We start from the raw sequence: 18431 nt of genomic DNA, 5'->3' as shown, positions 1-18431 counted from the left end.
GAAAAGTGCATTACTGTGCGCTTTCACCGTTCAGCAAGTACATGTGTAGAAGCACAGCGCTAGCAGAAAAGACCGTTTCTCGACGTATTCTAACTCAGGGAACAAGTTGCACACTTCTGAGATGCATTTGGGCAACTTTGTCAGAAATGAGTTTTTTGCCTACAGAGACATGCCTATTTGCGCAGTAGTACAGATTCTGAGTATGTAACTGGGCTGGATGAAATCAGCATTTATCTTGCTTCCCAGTTCGTAGGGAAGCTCAGTTTTTGTCACAGGAGCTCCCACAAGTGTCTCCTCAGTGTGTTCCCATTTCCTTAGAAACGGTGTATTTGCTGGGAGAAAAGTGCATTACTGTGCGCTTTCACCGTTCAGCAAATACATGTGTAGAAGCACAGCGCTAGCAGAAACGACCGTTTCTCGACGTTTTCTAACTCAGGGAACAAGTTGCACACTTCTGAGATGCATTTGGGCAACGTTGTCAGAAATGAGTTTTTTGCCTAAAGAGACATGCCTATTTGCGCAGTAGTACAGATTCTGAGTATGTAACTGGGCTTGATGAAATCAGCATTTGTCTTGCTTCCCTGTGCGTAGGGAAGCTCAGTTTTAGTCACAGGAGCTCCCACAAGTGTCTCCTCAGTGTGTTCCCATTTCCTTAGAAACAGTGTATTTGCTGGAGGAAAGTGCATTACTGTGCCCTTTCACCATTCAGCAAATACATGTGTAGAAGCACAGCGTTAGCAGATATGACCGTTTCTCGACGTTTTCTAACTCAGGGAACAAGTTGCACACTTCTGAGATGCATTTGGGCAACTTTGTCAGAAATGAGTTTTTTGCCTACAGAGACATGCCTATTTGCGCAGTAGTACAGATTCTGAGTATGTAACTGGGCTTGATGAAATCAGCATTTCTCTTGCTTCCCTGTGCGTAGGGAAGCTCAGTTTTAGTCACAGTAGCTCCCACAAGTGTCTCCTCAGTGTGTTCCCAGTTCCTTAGAAACAGTGTATTTGCTGGGAGAAAAGTGCATTACTGTGCGCTTTCACCGTTCAGCAAATACATGTGTAGAAGCACAGCGCTAGCAGAAACGACCGTTTCTCGACGTTTTCTAACTCAGGGAACAAGTTGCACACTTCTGAGAAGCATTTGGGCAACTTTGTCAGAAATGAGTTTTTTGCCTACAGAGACATGCCTATTTGCGCAATAGTACAGATTCTGAGTATGTTACTGGGCTTGATGAAATCATCATTTGTCTTGCTTCCCTGTGCGTAGGGAAGCTCAGTTTTAGTCACAGTAGCTCCCACAAGTGTCTCCTCAGTGTGTTCCCATTTCCTTAGAAACAGTGTATTTGCTGGGAGAAAAGTGCATTACTGTGCGCTTTCACCGTTCAGCAAATACATGTGTAGAAGCACAGCGCTAGCAGAAACGACCGTTTCTCGAAGTTTTCTAACTCAGGGAACAAGTTGCACACTTCTGAGATGCATTTGGGCAACTTTGTCAGAAATGAGTTTTTTGCCTACAGAGACATGCCTATTTGCGCAGTAGTACAGATTCTGAGTATGTAACTGGGCTTGATGAAATCAGCATTTCTCTTGCTTCCCTGTGGGTAGGGAAGCTCAGTTTTAGTCACAGTAGCTCCCACAAGTGTCTCCTCAGTGTGTTCCCATTTCCTTAGAAACAGTGTATTTGCTGGGAGAAAAGTGCATTACTGTGCGCTTTCACCGTTCAGCAAATACATGTGTAGAAGCACAGCGCTAGCAGAAACGACCGTTTCTCGACGTTTTCTAACTCAGGGAACAAGTTGCACACTTCTGAGATGCATTTGGGCAACTTTGTCAGAAATGAATTTTTTGCCTAAAGAGACATGCCTATTTGTGCAGTAGTACAGATTCTGATTATGTAACTGGGCTAGATGAAATCAGCATTTCTCTTGCTTCCCTGTGCGTAGGGAAGCTCAGTTTTAATCACAGTAGCTCCCACAAGTGTCTCCTCAGTGTGTTCCCATTTCCTTAGAAACAGTGTATTTGCTGGGAGAAAAGTGCATTACTGTGCGCTTTCACCGTTCAGCAAATACATGTGTAGAAGCACAGCGCTAGCAGATACGACCGTTTCTCGACGTTTTCTAACTCAGGGAACAAGTTGCACACTTCTGAGATGCATTTGGGCAACTTTGTCAGAAATGAGTTTTTTGCCTACAGATTCATGCCTATTTGCGCAGTAGTACAGATTCTGAGTATGTAACTGGGCTTGATGAAATCAGCATTTCTCTTGCTTCCCTGTGCGTAGGGAAGCTCAGTTTTAGTTACAGTAGCTCCCACAAGTGTCTCCTCAGTGTGTTCCCATTTCCTTAGAAACAGTGTATTTGCTGGGAGAAAAGTGCATTACTGTGCCCTTTCACCGTTCAGCAAATACATGTGTAGAAGCACAGAGTTAGCAGATATGACCGTTTCTCGACGTTTTCTAACTCAGGGAACAAGTTGCACACTTCTGAGATGCATTTGGGCAACTTTGTCAGAAATGAGTTTTTTGCCTACAGAGACATGCCTATTTGCGCAGTAGTACAGATTCTGAGTATGGAACTGGGCTTGATGAAATCAGCATTTCTCTTGCTTCCCTGTGCCTAGGGAAGCTCAGTTTTAGTCACAGTACCTCCCACAAGTGTCTCCTCAGTGTGTTCCCATTTCCTTAGAAACAGTGTATTTGCTGGGAGAAAAGTGCATTACTGTGCGCTTTCACCGTTCAGCAAATACATGTGTAGAAGCACAGCGCTAGCAGAAACGAACGTTTCTCGACGTTTTCTAACTCAGGGAACAAGTTGCACACTTCTGAGATGCATTTGGGCAACTTTGTCAGAAATGAGTTTTTAGCCTACAGATTCATGCCTATTTGGGCAGTAGTACAGATTCTGAGTATGTAACTGGGCTTGATGAAATCAGCATTTCTCTTGCTTCCCTGTGCGTAGGGAAGCTCAGTTTTAGTCACAGTAGCTCCCACAAGTGTCTCCTCAGTGTGTTCCCATTTCCTTAGAAACTGTATTTGCTGGGAGAAAAGTGCATTACTGTGCCCTTTCACCGTTCACCAAATACATGTGTAGAAGCACAGCGTTAGCAGATATGACCGTTTCTCGACGTTTCCTAACTCAGGGAACAAGTTGCACACTTCTGAGATGCATTTGGGCAACTTTGTCTGAAATGAGTTTTTTGCCTACAGAGACATGCCTATTTGCGCAGTAGTACAGATTCTGAGTATGTAACTGGGCTTGATGAAATCAGCATTTCTCTTGCTTCCCTGTGCGTAGGGAAGCTCAGTTTTAGTCACAGTAGCTCCCACAAGTGTCTCCTCAGTGTGTTCCCATTTCCTTAGAAACAGTGTATTTGCTGGGAGAAAAGTGCATTACTGTGCGCTTTCACCGTTCAGCAAATACATGTGTAGAAGTACAGCGCTAGCAGATACGACCGTTTCTCGACGTTTTCTAACTCAGGGAATAAGTTGCACACTTCTGAGATGCATTTGGGCAACTTTGTCAGAAATGAGTTTTTTGGCTACAGATTCATGCCTATTTGCGCAGTAGTACAGATTCTGAGTATGTAACTGGGCTTGATGAAATCAACATTTCTCTTGCTTCCCTGTGCGTAGGGAAGCTCAGTTTTAGTCACAGTAGCTCCCACAAGTGTCTCCTCAGTGTGTTCCCATTTCCTTAGTAACAGTGTATTTGCTGGGAGAAAGGTGCATTACTGTGCGCTTTCACCGTTCAGCAAATACATGTGTAGAAGCACACCGCTAGCAGAAAAACCGTTTCTCGACGTTTTCTAACTCAGGGAACCAGTTGCACACTTCTGAGATGCATTTCGGCAACTTTGCTAGAAATGAGTTTTTTGCCTACAGAGACATGCCTATTTGCGCAGTAATACAGATTCTGAGTATGTAACTGGGCTTGATGAAATCAGCATTTCTCTTGCTTCCCTGTGCGTAGGGAAGCTCAGTTTTAGTCACAGTAGCTCCCACAAGTGTCTCCTCTGTGTGTTCCCATTTCCTTAGAAACAGTGTATTTGCTGGGAGAAAAGTGCATTACTGTGCGCTTTCACCGTTCAGCAAGTACATGTGTAGAAGTACAGCGCTAGCAGAAAAGACCATTTCTCGACGTTTTCTAACTCAGAGAACAAGTCGCACACTTCTGAGATGCATTTGGGCAACTTTGTCTGAAATGAGTTTTTTGCCTACAGAGACATGCCTATTTGCGCAGTAGTACAGATTCTGAGTATGTAACTAGGCTTGATGAAATCAGCATTTCTCTTGCTTCCCTGTGCGTAGGGAAGCACAGTTTTAGTGACAGGAGCTCCCACAAGTGTCTCCTCAGTGTGTTCCCATTTCCTTAGAAACAGTGTATTTGCTGGGAGAAAAGTGCATTACTGTGCGCTTTCACCGTTCAGCAAATACATGTGTAGAAGCACAGCGCTAGCAGAAACGACCGTTTCTCGACGTTTTCTAACTCAGGGAACCAGTTGCACACTTCTGAGATGCATTTGGGCAACTTTGTCAGAAATGAGTTTTTTGCCTAAAGAGACATGCCTATTTGCGCAGTAGTACAGATTCTGAGTATGTAACTGGGCTTGATGAAATTAGCATTTCTCTTGCTTCCCTGTGCGAAGGGAAGCTCAGTTTTAGTCACAGTAGCTCCCACAAGTGTCTCCTCAGTGTGTTCCCATTTCCTTAGAAACAGTGTATTTGCTGGGAAAAAAGTGCATTACTGTGCCCTTTCACCGTTCAGCAAATACATGTGTAGAAGCACAGAGTTAGCAGATATGACCGTTTCTCGACGTTTTCTAACTCAGGGAACAAGTTGCACACTTCTGAGATGCATTTGGGCAACTTTGTCAGAAATGAGTTTTTTGCCTAAAGAGACATGCCTATTTGCGCAGTAGTACAGATTCTGAGTATGTAACTGGGCTTGATGAAATTAGCATTTCTCTTGCTTCCCTGTGCGAAGGGAAGCTCAGTTTTAGTCACAGTAGCTCCCACAAGTGTCTCCTCAGTGTGTTCCCATTTCCTTAGAAACAGTGTATTTGCTGGGAGAAAAGTGCATTACTGTGCCCTTTCACCGTTCAGCAAATACATGTGTAGAAGCACAGAGTTAGCAGATATGACCGTTTCTCGACGTTTTCTAACTCAGGGAACAAGTTGCACACTTCTGAGATGCATTTGGGCAACTTTGTCAGAAATGAGTGTTTTGCCTACAGAGACATGCCTATTTGCGCAGTAGTACAGATTCTGAGTATGTAACTGGGCTGGCTGAAATCAGCATTTCTCTTGCTTCCCTGTGCGTAGGGAAGCTCAGTTTTAGTCACAGTAGCTCCCACAAGTGTCTCCTCAGTGTGTCCCAGTTCCTTAGAAACAGTGTATTTGCTGGGAGAAAAGTGCATTACTGTGCACTTTCACCGTTCAGCAAATACATGTGTAGAAGCACAGCGCTAGCAGAAACGAACGTTTCTCGACGTTTTCTAACTCAGGGAACAAGTTGCACACTTCTGAGATGCATTTGGGCAACTTTGTCAGAAATGAGTTTTTTACCTACAGAGACATGCCTATTTGCGCAGTAGTACAGATTCTGAGTATGTAACAGGGCTTGATGAAATCAGCATTTTTCTTGCTTCCCTGTGCGTAGGGAAGCTCAGTTTTAGTCACAGTAGCTCCCACAAGTGTCTCCTCAGTGTGTTCCCATTTCCTTAGAAACAGTGTATTTGCTGGGAGAAAAGTGCATTACTGTGCCCTTTCACCGTTCAGCAAATACATGTGTAGAAGCACAGCACTAGCAGAAACGACCGTTTCTCGACGTTTCCTAACTCAGGGAACAAGTTGCACACTTCTGAGATGCATTTGGGCAACTTTGTCAGAAATGAGTTTTTTGCCTACAGAGACATGCCTATTTGCGCAGTTGTACAGATTCTGAGTATGTAACAGGGCTTGATGAAATCTGCATTTCTCTTGCTTCCCTGTGCGTAGGGAAGCTCAGTTTTAGTCACAGTAGCTCCCACAAGTGTCTCCTCAGTGTGCTCCCATTTCCTTAGAAACAGTGTATTTGCTGGGAAAAAAGTACTTTACTGTGCGCTTTCACCGTTCAGCAAATACATGTGTAGAAGCACAGCGCTAGCAGAAACGAACGTTTCTCGACGTTTTCTAACTCAGGGAACAAGTTGCACACTTCTGAGATGCATTTGGGCAACTTTGTCAGAAATGAGTTTTTTGCCTACAGATTCATGCCTAATTGCGCAGTAGTACAGATTCTGAGTATGTAACTGGGCTGGATGAAATCAGCATTTCTCTTGCTTCCCAGTTCGTAGGGAAGCTCAGTTTTAGTCACAGGAGCTCCCACAAGTGTCTCCTCAGTGTGTTCCCATTTCCTTAGAAACGGTGTATTTGCTGGGAGAAAAGTGCATTACTGTGCGCTTTCACCGTTCAGCAAATACATGTGTAGAAGCACAGCGCTAGCAGAAATGACCGTTTCTCGACGTTTTCTAACTCAGGGAACAAGTTGCACACTTCTGAGATGCATTTGGGCAACTTTGTCAGAAATGAGTTTTTTGCCTAAAGAGACATGCCTATTTGCGCAGTAGTACAGATTCTGAGTATGTAACTGGGCTTGATGAAATCAGCATTTGTCTTGCTTCCCTGTGCGTAGGGAAGCTCAGTTTTAGTCACAGGAGCTCCCACAAGTGTCTCCTCAGTGTGTTCCCATTTCCTTAGAAACAGTGTATTTGCTGGAGGAAAGTGCATTACTGTGCCCTTTCACCATTCAGCAAATACATGTGTAGAAGCACAGCGTTAGCAGATATGACCGTTTCTCGACGTTTTCTAACTCAGGGAACAAGTTGCACACTTCTGAGATGCATTTGGGCAACTTTGTCAGAAATGAGTTTTTTGCCTACAGAGACATGCCTATTTGCGCAGTAGTACAGATTCTGAGTATGTAACTGGGCTTGATGAAATCAGCATTTCTCTTGCTTCCCTGTGCGTAGGGAAGCTCAGTTTTAGTCACAGTACCTCCCACAAGTGTCTCCTCAGTGTGTTCCCATTTCCTTAGAAACAGTGTATTTGCTGGGAGAAAAGTGCATTACTGTGCGCTTTCACCGTTCAGCAAATACATGTGTAGAAGCACAGCGCTAGCAGAAACGAACGTTTCTCGACGTTTTCTAACTCAGGGAACAAGTTGCACACTTCTGAGATGCATTTGTGCAACTTTGTCAGAAATGAGTTTTTAGCCTACAGATTCATGCCTATTTGGGCAGTAGTACAGATTCTGAGTATGTAACTGGGCTTGATGAAATCAGCATTTCTCTTGCTTCCCTGTGCGTAGGGAAGCTCAGTTTTAGTCACAGTAGCTCCCACAAATGTCTCCTCAGTGTGTTCCCATTTCCTTAGAAACTGTATTTGCTGGGAGAAAAGTGCATTACTGTGCCCTTTCACCGTTCAGCAAATACATGTGTAGAAGCACAGCGTTAGCAGATATGACCGTTTCTCGACGTTTCCTAACTCAGGGAACAAGTTGCACACTTCTGAGATGCATTTGGGCAACTTTGTCATAAATGAGTTTTTTGCCTACAGAGACATGCCTATTTGCGCAGTAGTACAGATTCTGAGTATGTAACTGGGCTTGATGAAATCAGCATTTCTCTTGCTTCCCTGTGCGTAGGGAAGCTCAGTTTTAGTCACAGTAGCTCCCACAAGTGTCTCCTCAGTGTGTTCCCATTTCCTTAGAAACAGTGTATTTGCTGGGAGAAAAGTGCATTACTGTGCGCTTTCACCGTTCAGCAAATACATGTGTAGAAGCACAGCGCTAGCAGATACGACCGTTTCTCGACGTTTTCTAACTCAGGGAATAAGTTGCACACTTCTGAGATGCATTTGGGCAACTTTGTCAGAAATGAGTTTTTTGCCTACAGAGACATGCCTATTTGCGCAGTAGTACAGATTCTGAGTATGTAACTGGGCTTGATGAAATCAGCATTTCTCTTGCTTCCCTGTGCGTAGGGAAGCTCAGTTTTAGTCACAGTACCTCCCACAAGTGTCTCCTCAGTGTGTTCCCAGTTCTTTAGAAACAGTGTATTTGCTGGGAGAAAAGTACATTACTGTGCGCTTTCACCGTTCAGCAAATACATGTGTAGAAGCACAGCGCTAGCAGAAACGAACGTTTCTCGACATTTTCTAACTCAGGGAACAAGTGGCAAACTTCTGAGATGCATTTGGGCAACTTTGTCAGAAATGAGTTTTTTGCCTACAGAGACATGCCTATTTGCGCAGTAGTACAGATTATGAGTATGTAACTGGGCTGGATGAAATCAGCATTTCTCTTGCTTCCCTGTGCGTAGGGAAGCTCAGTTTTAGTCACAGTAGCTCCCACAAGTGTCTCCTCAGTGTGTTCCCATTTCCTTAGAAACAGTGTATTTGCTGGGAGAAAAGTGCATTACTGTGCCCTTTCACCGTTCAGCAAATACATGTGTAGAAGCACAGCGTTAGCAGATATGACCGTTTCTCGACGTTTCCTAACTCAGGGAACAAGTTGCACACTTCTGAGATGCATTTGGGCAACTTTGTCAGAAATGAGTTTTTTGCCTACAGAGACATGCCTATTTGCGCAGTAGTACAGATTCTGAGTATATAACTGGGCTTGATGAAATCAGCATTTCTCTTGCTTCCCTGTGCGTAGGGAAGCTCAGTTTTAGTCACAGTAGATCCCACAAGTGTCTCCTCAGTGTGTTCCCATTTCCTTAGAAACAGTGTATTTGCTGGGAGAAAAGTGCATTACTGTGCGCTTTCACCGTTCAGCAAATACATGTGTAGAAGCACAGGGCTAGCAGATACGACCGTTTCTCGACGTTTTCTAACTCAGGGAATAAGTTGCACACTTCTGAGATGCATTTGGGCAACTTTGTCAGAAATGAGTTTTTTGCCTACAGAGACATGCCTATTTGCCCAGTAGTACAGATTCTGAGTATGTAACTGGGCATGATGAAATCAGCATTTCTCTTGCTTCCCTGTGCGTAGGGAAGCTCAGTTTTAGTCACAGTAGCTCCCACAAGTGTCTCCTCAGTGTGTTCCCATTTCCTTAGTAACAGTGTATTTGCTGGGAGAAAAGTGCATTACTGTGCGCTTTCACCGTTCAGCAAATACATGTATAGAAGCACACCGCTAGCAGAAAAACCGTTTCTCGACGTTTTCTAACTCAGGGAACAAGTTGCACACTTCTGACATGCATTTGGGCAACTTTGTCAGAAATGAGTTTTTTGCCTACAGAGACATGCCTATTTGCTCAGTAGTACAGATTCTGAGTATGTAACTGGGCTTGATTAAATCAGCATTTCTCTTGCTTCCCTGTGCGTAGGGAAGCTCAGTTTTAGTCACAGTAGCTCCCACAAGTGTCTCCTCAGTGTGTTCCCATTTCCTTAGAAACAGTGTATTTGCTGGGAGAAAAGTGCATTACTGTGCGCTTTCACCGTTCAGCAAATACATGTGTAGAAGCACAGCGCTAGCAGAAACGAACGTTTCTCGACATTTTCTAACTCAGGCAACAAGTGGCACACTTCTGAGATGCATTTGGGCAACTTTGTCAGAAATGAGTTTTTTGCCTACAGATTCATGCCTATTTGCGCAGTAGTACAGATTCTGAGTATGTAACTGGGCTTGATGAAATCAGCATTTCTCTTGCTTCCCTGTGCGTAGGGAAGCTCAGTTTTAGTCACAGTAGCTCCCACAAGTGTCTCCTCAGTGTGTTCCCATTTCCTTAGAAACAGTGTATTTGCTGGGAGAAAAGTGCATTACTGTGCCCTTTCACCGTTCAGCAAATACATGTGTAGAAGCACAGCGTTAGCAGATATGACCATTTCTCGACGTTTCCTAACTCAGGGAACAAGTTGCACACTTCTGAGATGCATTTGGGCAACTTTGTCCGAAATGAGTTTTTTGCCTACAGAGACATGCCTATTTGCGCAGTAGTACAGATTCTGAGTATGTAACTGGCCTTGATGAAATCAGCATTTCTCTTGCTTCCCTGTGCGTAGTGAAGCTCAGTTTTAGTCACAGTAGCTCCCACAAGTGTCTCCTCAGTGTGTTCCCATTTCCTTAGAAACAGGGTATTTGCTGGGAGAAAAGTGCATTACTGTGCGCTTTCACCGTTCAGCAAATACATGTGTAGAAGCACAGCGCTAGCAGAAACGAACGTTTCTCGACGTTTTCTAACTCAGGGAACAAGTTGCACACTTCTGAGATGCATTTCGGCAACATTGTCAGAAATGAGTTTTTTGCCTACAGAGACATGCCTATTTGCGCAGTAGTACAGATTCTCAGTATGTAACTGGGCTTGATGAAATCAGCATTTGTCTTGCTTCCCTGTGCGTAGGGAAGCTTAGTTTTAGTCACAGTAGCTCCCACAAGTGTCTCCTCAGTGTGTTCCCATTTCCTTAGAAACAGTGTATTTGCTGGGAGAAAAGTGCATTACTGTGCGCTTTCACCGTTCAGCAAATACATGTGTAGAAGCACAGCGCTAGCAGAAACGACCGTTTCTCGAAGTTTTCTAACTCAGGGAACAAGTTGCACACTTCTGAGATGCATTTGGGCAACTTTGTCAGAAATGAGTTTTTTGCCTACAGAGACATGCCTATTTGCGCAGTAGTACAGATTCTGAGTATGTAACTGGGCTGGATGAAATCAGCATTTCTCTTGCTTCCCTGTGTGTAGGGAAGCTCAGTTTTAGTCACAGTAGCTCCCACAAGTGTCTCCTCAGTGTGTTCCCATTTCCTTAGAAACAGTGTATTTGCTGGGAGAAAAGTGCATTACTGTGCGCTTTCACCGTTCAGCAAATACATGTGTAGAAGCACAGCGCTAGCAGAAACGACCGTTTCTCGATGTTTTCTAACTCAGGGAACAAGTTGCACACTTCTGAGATGCATTTGGTCAACTTTGTCAGAAATGAATTTTTTGCCTAAAGAGACATGCCTATTTGTGCAGTAGTACAGATTCTGATTATGTAACTGGGCTAGATGAAATCAGCATTTCTCTTGCTTCCCTGTGCGTAGGGAAGCTCAGTTTTAATCACAGTACCTCCCACAAGTGTCTCCTCAGTGTGTTCCCATTTCCTTAGAAACAGTGTATTTGCTGGGAGAAAAGTGCATTACTGTGCGCTTTCACCGTTCAGCAAATACATGTGTAGAAGCACAGCGCTAGCAGATACGACCGTTTCTCGACGTTTTCTAACTCAGGGAACAAGTTGCACACTTCTGAGATGCATTTGGGCAACTTTGTCAGAAATGAGTTTTTTGGCTACAGATTCATGCCTATTTGCGCAGTAGTACAGATTCTGAGTATGTAACTGGGCTTGATGAAATCAGCATTTCTCTTGCTTCCCTGTGCGTAGGGAAGCTCAGTTTTAGTTACAGTAGCTCCCACAAGTGTCTCCTCAGTGTGTTCCCATTTCCTTAGAAACAGTGTATTTGCTGGGAGAAAAGTGCATTACTGTGCCCTTTCACCGTTCAGCAAATACATGTGTAGAAGCACAGAGTTAGCAGATATGACCGTTTCTCGACGTTTTCTAACTCAGGGAACAAGTTGCACACTTCTGAGATGCATTTGGGCAACTTTGTCAGAAATGAGTTTTTTGCCTACAGAGACATGCCTATTTGCGCAGTAGTACAGATTCTGAGTATGTAACTGGGCTTGATGAAATCAGCATTTCTCTTGCTTCCCTGTGCGTAGGGAAGCTCAGTTTTAGTCACAGTACCTCCCACAAGTGTCTCCTCAGTGTGTTCCCATTTCCTTAGAAACAGTGTATTTGCTGGGAGAAAAGTGCATTACTGTGCGCTTTCACCGTTCAGCAAATACATGTGTAGAAGCACAGCGCTAGCAGAAACGACCGTTTCTCGACGTTTTCTAACTCAGGGAACAAGTTGCACACTTCTGAGATGCATTTGGGCAACTTTGTCAGAAATGAGTTTTTACCCAACAGATTCATGCCTATTTGGGCAGTAGTACAGATTCTGAGTATGTAACTGGGCTTGATGAAATCAGCATTTCTCTTGCTTCCCTGTGCGTAGGGAAGCTCAGTTTTAGTCACAGTAGCTCCCACAAGTGTCTCCTCAGTGTGTTCCCATTTCCTTAGAAGCTGTATTTGCTGGGAGAAAAGTGCATTACTGTGCCCTTTCACCGTTCAGCAAATACATGTGTAGAAGCACAGCGTTAGCAGATATGACCGTTTCTCGACGTTTCCTAACTCAGGGAACAAGTTGCACACTTCTGAGATGCATTTGGGCAACTTTGTCAGAAATGAGTTTTTTGCCTACAGAGACATGCCTATTTGCGCAGTAGTACAGATTCTGAGTATGTAACTGGGCTTGATGAAATCAGCATTTCTCTTGCTTCCCTGTGCGTAGGGAAGCTCAGTTTTAGTCACAGTAGCTCCCACAAGTGTCTCCTCAGTGTGTTCCCATTTCCTTAGAAACAGTGTATTTGCTGGGAGAAAAGTGCATTACTGTGCGCTTTCACCGTTCAGCAAATACATGTGTAGAAGCACAGGGCTAGCAGATACGACCGTTTCTCGACGTTTTCTAACTCAGGGAATAAGTTGCACACTTCTGAGATGCATTTGGGCAACTTTGTCAGAAATGAGTTTTTTGCCTACAGAGACATGCCTATTTGCCCAGTAGTACAGATTCTGAGTATGTAACTGGGCTTGATGAAATCAACATTTCTCTTGCTTCCCTGTGCGTAGGGAAGCTCAGTTTTAGTCACAGTAGCTCCCACAAGTGTCTCCTCAGTGTGTTCCCATTTCCTTAGTAACAGTGTATTTGCTGGGAGAAAAGTGCATTACTGTGCGCTTTCACCGTTCAGCAAATACATGTATAGAAGCACACCGCTAGCAGAAAAACCGTTTCTCGACGTTTTCTAACTCAGGGAACAAGTTGCACACTTCTGAGATGCATTTGGGCAACTTTGTCAGAAATGAGTTTTTTGCCTACAGAGACATGCCTATTTGCGCAGTAGTACAGATTCTGAGTATGTAACTGGGCTTGATAAAATCAGCATTTCTCTTGCTTCCCTGTGCGTAGGGAAGCTCAGTTTTAGTCACAGTACCTCCCACAAGTGTCTCCTCAGTGTGTTCCCAGTTCCTTAGAAACAGTGTATTTGCTGGGAGAAAAGTGCATTACTGTGCGCTTTCACCGTTCAGCAAATACATGTGTAGAAGCACAGCGCTAGCAGAAACGAACGTTTCTCGACATTTTCTAACTCAGGCAACAAGTGGCACACTTCTGAGATGCATTTGGGCAACTTTGTCAGAAATGAGTTTTTTGCCTACAGATTCATGCCTATTTGCGCAGTAGTACAGATTCTGAGTATGTAACTGGGCTTGATGAAATCAGCATTTCTCTTGCTTCCCTGTGCGTAGGGAAGCTCAATTTTAGTCACAGTAGCTCCCACAAGTGTCTCCTCAGTGTGTTCCCATTTCCTTAGAAACAGTGTATTTGCTGGGAGAAAAGTGCATTACTGTGCCCTTTCACCGTTCAGCAAATACATGTGTAGAAGCACAGCGTTAGCAGATATGACCATTTCTCGACGTTTCCTAACTCAGGGAACAAGTTGCACACTTCTGAGATGCATTTGGGCAACTTTGTCAGAAATGAGTTTTTTGCCTACAGAGACATGCCTATTTGCGCAGTAGTACAGATTCTGAGTATGTAACTGGGCTTGATGAAATCAGCATTTCTCTTGCTTCCCTGTGAGTAGGGAAGCTCAGTTTTAGTCACAGTAGCTCCCACAAGTGTCTCCTCAGTGTGTTCCCATTTCCTTAGAAACAGTGTATTTGCTGGGAGAAAAGTGCATTACTGTGCGCTTTCACCGTTCAGCAAATAAATGTGTAGAAGCACAGCGCTAGCAGAAACGAACGTTTCTCGACGTTTTCTAACTCAGGGAACAAGTTGCACACTTCTGAGATGCATTTCGGCAACATTGTCAGAAATGAGTTCTTTGCCTACAGAGACATGCCTATTTGCGCAGTAGTACAGATTCTCAGTATGTAACTGGGCTTGATGAAATCAGCATTTCTCTTGCTTCCCTGTGCGTAGGGAAGCTCAGTTTTAGTCACAGTAGCTCCCACAAGTGTCTCCTCAGTGTGTTCCCATTTCCTTAGAAACAGTGTATTTGCTGAGAGAAAAGTGCATTACTGTGCGCTTTCACCGTTCAGCAAATACATGTGTAGAAGCACAGCGCTAGGAGAAACGAACGTTTCTCGACGTTTTCTAACTCAGGGAACAAGTTGCACACTTCTGAGATGCATTTCGGCAACATTGTCAGAAATGAGTTTTTTGCCTACAGAGACATGCCTATTTGCGCAGTAGTACAGATTCTCAGTATGTAACTGGGCTTGATGAAATCAGCATTTCTCTTGCTTCCCTGTGCGTAGGGAAGCTCAGTTTTAGTCACAGTAGCTCCCAGAAGTGTCTCCTCAGTGTGTTCCCATTTCCTTAGAAACAGTGTATTTGCTGGGAGAAAAGTGCATTACTGTGCGCTTTCACCGTTCAGCAAATACATGTGTAGAAGCACAGCGCTAGCAGAAACGAACGTTTCTCGACGTTTTCTAACTCAGGGAACAAGTTGCACACTTCTGAGATGCATTTGGGCAACTTTGTCAGAAATGAGTTTTTTGCCTACAGAATCATGCCTATTTGCGCAGTAGTACAGATTCTGAGTATGTAACTGGGCTTGATGAAATCAGCATTTCTCTTGCTTCCCTGTGCGTAGGGAAGCTCAGTTTTAGTCACAGTAGCTCCCACAAGTGTCTCCTCAGTGTGTTCCCATTTCCTTAGAAACAGTGTATTTGCTGGGAGAAAAGTGCATTACTGTGCGCTTTCACCGTTCAGCAAATACATGTGTAGAAGCACAGCGTTAGCAGATATGACCGTTTCTCAACGTTTTCTAACTCAGGGAACAAGTTGCACACTTCTGAGATGCATTTGGGCAACTTTGTCAGAAATGAGTTTTTTGCCTACAGAGACATGCCTATTTGCGCAGTAGTACAGATTCTGAGTATGTAACTGGGCTTGATGAAATCAGCATTTCTCTTGCTTCCCTATGCGTAGGGAAGCTCAGTTTTAGTCACAGTAGCTCCCACAAGTGTCTCCTCAGTGTGTTCCCATTTCCTTAGAAACAGTGTATTTGCTGGGAGAAAAGTGCATTACTGTGCGCTTTAACCGTTCAGCAAATATATGTGTAGAAGCACAGCGCTAGCAGAAAGACCGTTTCTCGACGTTTTCTAACTCAGGGAACAAGTTGCACACTTCTGAGATGCATTTGGGCAACTTTGTCAGAAATGAGTTTTTTGCCTACAGAGACATGCCTATTTGCGCAGTAGTACAGATTCTGAGTATGTAACTCGGTTTGATGAAATCAGCATTTCCCTTGCTTCCCTGTGCGTAGGGAAGCTCAGTTTTAGTCACAGTAGCTCCCACAAGTGTCTCCTCAGTGTGTTCCCATTTCCTTAGAAACAGTGTATTTGCTAGGAGAAAAGTGCATTACTGTGCGCTTTCACCGTTCAGCAAATACATGTGTAGAAGCACAGCGCTAGCAGAAACGAACGTTTCTCGACGTTTTCTAACTCAGGGAACAAGTTGCACACTTCTGAGATGCATTTGGGCAACTTTGTCAGAAATGAGTTTGTTGCCTACAGAGACATGCCTATTTGCGCAGTAGTACAGATTCTGAGTATGTAACTCGGTTTGATGAAATCAGCATTTCTCTTGCTTCCCTGTGCGTAGGGAAGCTCAGTTTTAGTCACAGTAGCTCCCATAAGTGTCTCCTCAGTGTGTTCCCATTTCCTTAGAAACAGTGTATTTGCTGGGAGAAAAGTGCATTACTGTGCGCTTTCACCATTCTGCAAATACATGTGTAGAAGCACAGCGCTAGCAGAAACGAACGTTTCTCGACGTTTTCTAACTCCATGAATAAGTTGCACACTTCTGAGAAGCATTTGGGCCACTTTGTCAGAAATGAGTTTTTTGCCTACAGAGACATGCCTATTTGCGCAGTAGTACAGATTCTGAGTATGTAACTGGGCTTGATGAAATCAGCATTTCTCTTGCTTCCCTGTGCGTAGGGAAGCTCAGTTTTAGTCACAGTAGCTCCCACAAGTGTCTCCTCAGTGTGTTCCCATTTCCTTAGAAACAGTGTATTTGCTGGGAGAAAAGTGCATTACTGTGCGCTTTCACCGTTCAGCAAATACATGTGTAGAAGCACAGCGCTAGCAGAAACGAACGTTTCTCGACGTTTTCTAACTCAGGGAACAAGTTGCACACTTCTGAGATGCATTTGGGCAACTTTGTCAGAAATGAGTTTTTTGCCTACAGAGACATGCCTATTTACGCATTAGTACAGATTCTGAGTATGTAACTGGGCTTGATGAAATCAGCATTTCTCTTGCTTCCCTGTGCGTAGGGAAGCTCAGTTTTAGTCACAGTAGCTCCCACAAGTGTCTCCTCAGTGTGTTCCCATTTCCTTAGAAACAGTGTATTTGCTGGGAGAAAAGTGCATTACTGTGCGCTTTCACCGTTCAGCAAATACATGTGTAGAAGCACAGCGCTAGCAGAAACGAACGTTTCTCGACGATTTCTAACTCAGGGAACAAGTTGCACACTTCTGAGATGCATTTGGGCAACTTTGTAAGAAATGAGTTTCTTGCCTACAGAGACATGCCTATTTGCGCAGTAGTACAGATTGTGAGTATGTAATTGGGCTTGATGAAATCAGCATTTCTCTTGCTTCCCTGTGCGTAGGGAAGGTCAGTTTTAGTCACAGTAGCTCCCACAAGAGTCTCCACAGTGTGTTCCCATTTCCTGAGAAGAAGTGTATTTGCTGGGAGAAAAGTACATTACTGTGCGCTTTCACCGTTCAGCAAATACATGTGTAGAAGCACAGCGCTAGCAGAAACGAACGTTTCTTGACGTTTTCTAACTCAGGGAACAAGTTGCACACTTCTGAGATGCATTTGGGCAACTTTGTCAGAAATGAGTTTTTTGATTACAGAGACATGCCTATTTGCGCAGTAGTACAGATTCTGAGTATGTAACTGGGCTTGATGAAATCAGCATTTCTTTTGCTTCCCTGTGCGTAGGGAAGCTCAGTTTTAGTCACAGTACCTCCCACAAGTGTCTCCTCAGTGTGTTGCCATTTCCTGAGAAGAAGTGTATTTGCTGGGAGAAAAGTGCATTACTGTGCGCTTTCACCATTCAGCAAATACATGTGTAGAAGCACAGCGCTAGCAGAAACGACCGTTTCTCGACGTTTTCTAACTCAGGGAACAAGTTGCACACTTCGCAGATGCATTTGAGCAACTTCGTAAGAAGCGGGTTTTTTGCCTAAAGAGACGTGCTTTAGAACGCGCTAGTTTTGCCTATTTGCGAAGTAGTACAGATTCTGAGTATGTAACTGGGTTTGATGAAATCAGCATTTCACTTGCTTCCCTGTGCGTAGGGAAGCTCAGTTTTAGTCAAAGTAGCTCCCACAAGTGTCTCCTTAGCGTGTTCCCATTTCCTTAGAAACAGTGTATTTGCTGGGAGAAAAGTGCATTCCTGTGCCCTTTGACCGTTCAGCAAAGACATGTGTAGAAGCACAGCGCTAACAGAAACGACCGTTTCTCGACATTTTCTAACTCAGGGAACAAGTTGCACACTTCGCAGATGCATTTGAGCAACTTCGTTAGAAGCGGGTTTTTTGCCTAAAGAGACGTGCTTTAGAACGCGCTAGTTTTGCCTATTTGCGCAGTAGTACAGATTCTGAGTATGTGACTGGGTTTGATGAAATCAGCATTTCTCTTGCTTCCCTGTGCGTAGGGAAGCTCAGTTTTAGTCACAGTAGCTCCCACAAGTGTCTCCTCAGTGTGTTCCCATTTCCTTAGAAACAGTGTATTTGCTGGGAGAAAAGTGCATTACTGTGCGCTTTCACCGTTCAGCAAATACATGTGTAGAAGCACAGCGCTAGCAGAAACGAACGTTTCTCGACAATTTCTAACTCAGGGAACAAGTTGCACACTTCTGAGATGCATTTGGGCAACTTTGTAAGAAATGAGTTTCTTGCCTACAGATACATGCCTATTTGCGCAGTAGTACAGATTGTGAGTATGTAATTGGGCTTGATGAAATCAGCATTTCTCTTGCTTCCCTGTGCGTAGGGAAGCTCAGTTTTAGTCACAGTACCTCCCACAAGTGTCTCCTCAGTGTGTTGCCATTTCCTGAGAAGAAGTGTATTTGCTGGGAGAAAAGTGCATTACTGTGCGCTTTCACCATTCAGCAAATACATGTGTAGAAGCACAGCGCTAGCAGAAACGACCGTTTCTCGACGTTTTCTAACTCAGGGAACAAGTTGCACACTTCGCAGATGCATTTGAGCAACTTCGTAAGAAGCGG

This window comes from Acomys minous (assembly GCF_964271855.1).
Source record: "Acomys minous genome assembly, contig: scaffold_23, whole genome shotgun sequence".
Taxonomy (NCBI): domain Eukaryota; kingdom Metazoa; phylum Chordata; class Mammalia; order Rodentia; family Muridae; genus Acomys; species Acomys minous.
Note: the sequence above shows the minus strand (reverse complement) of the source record.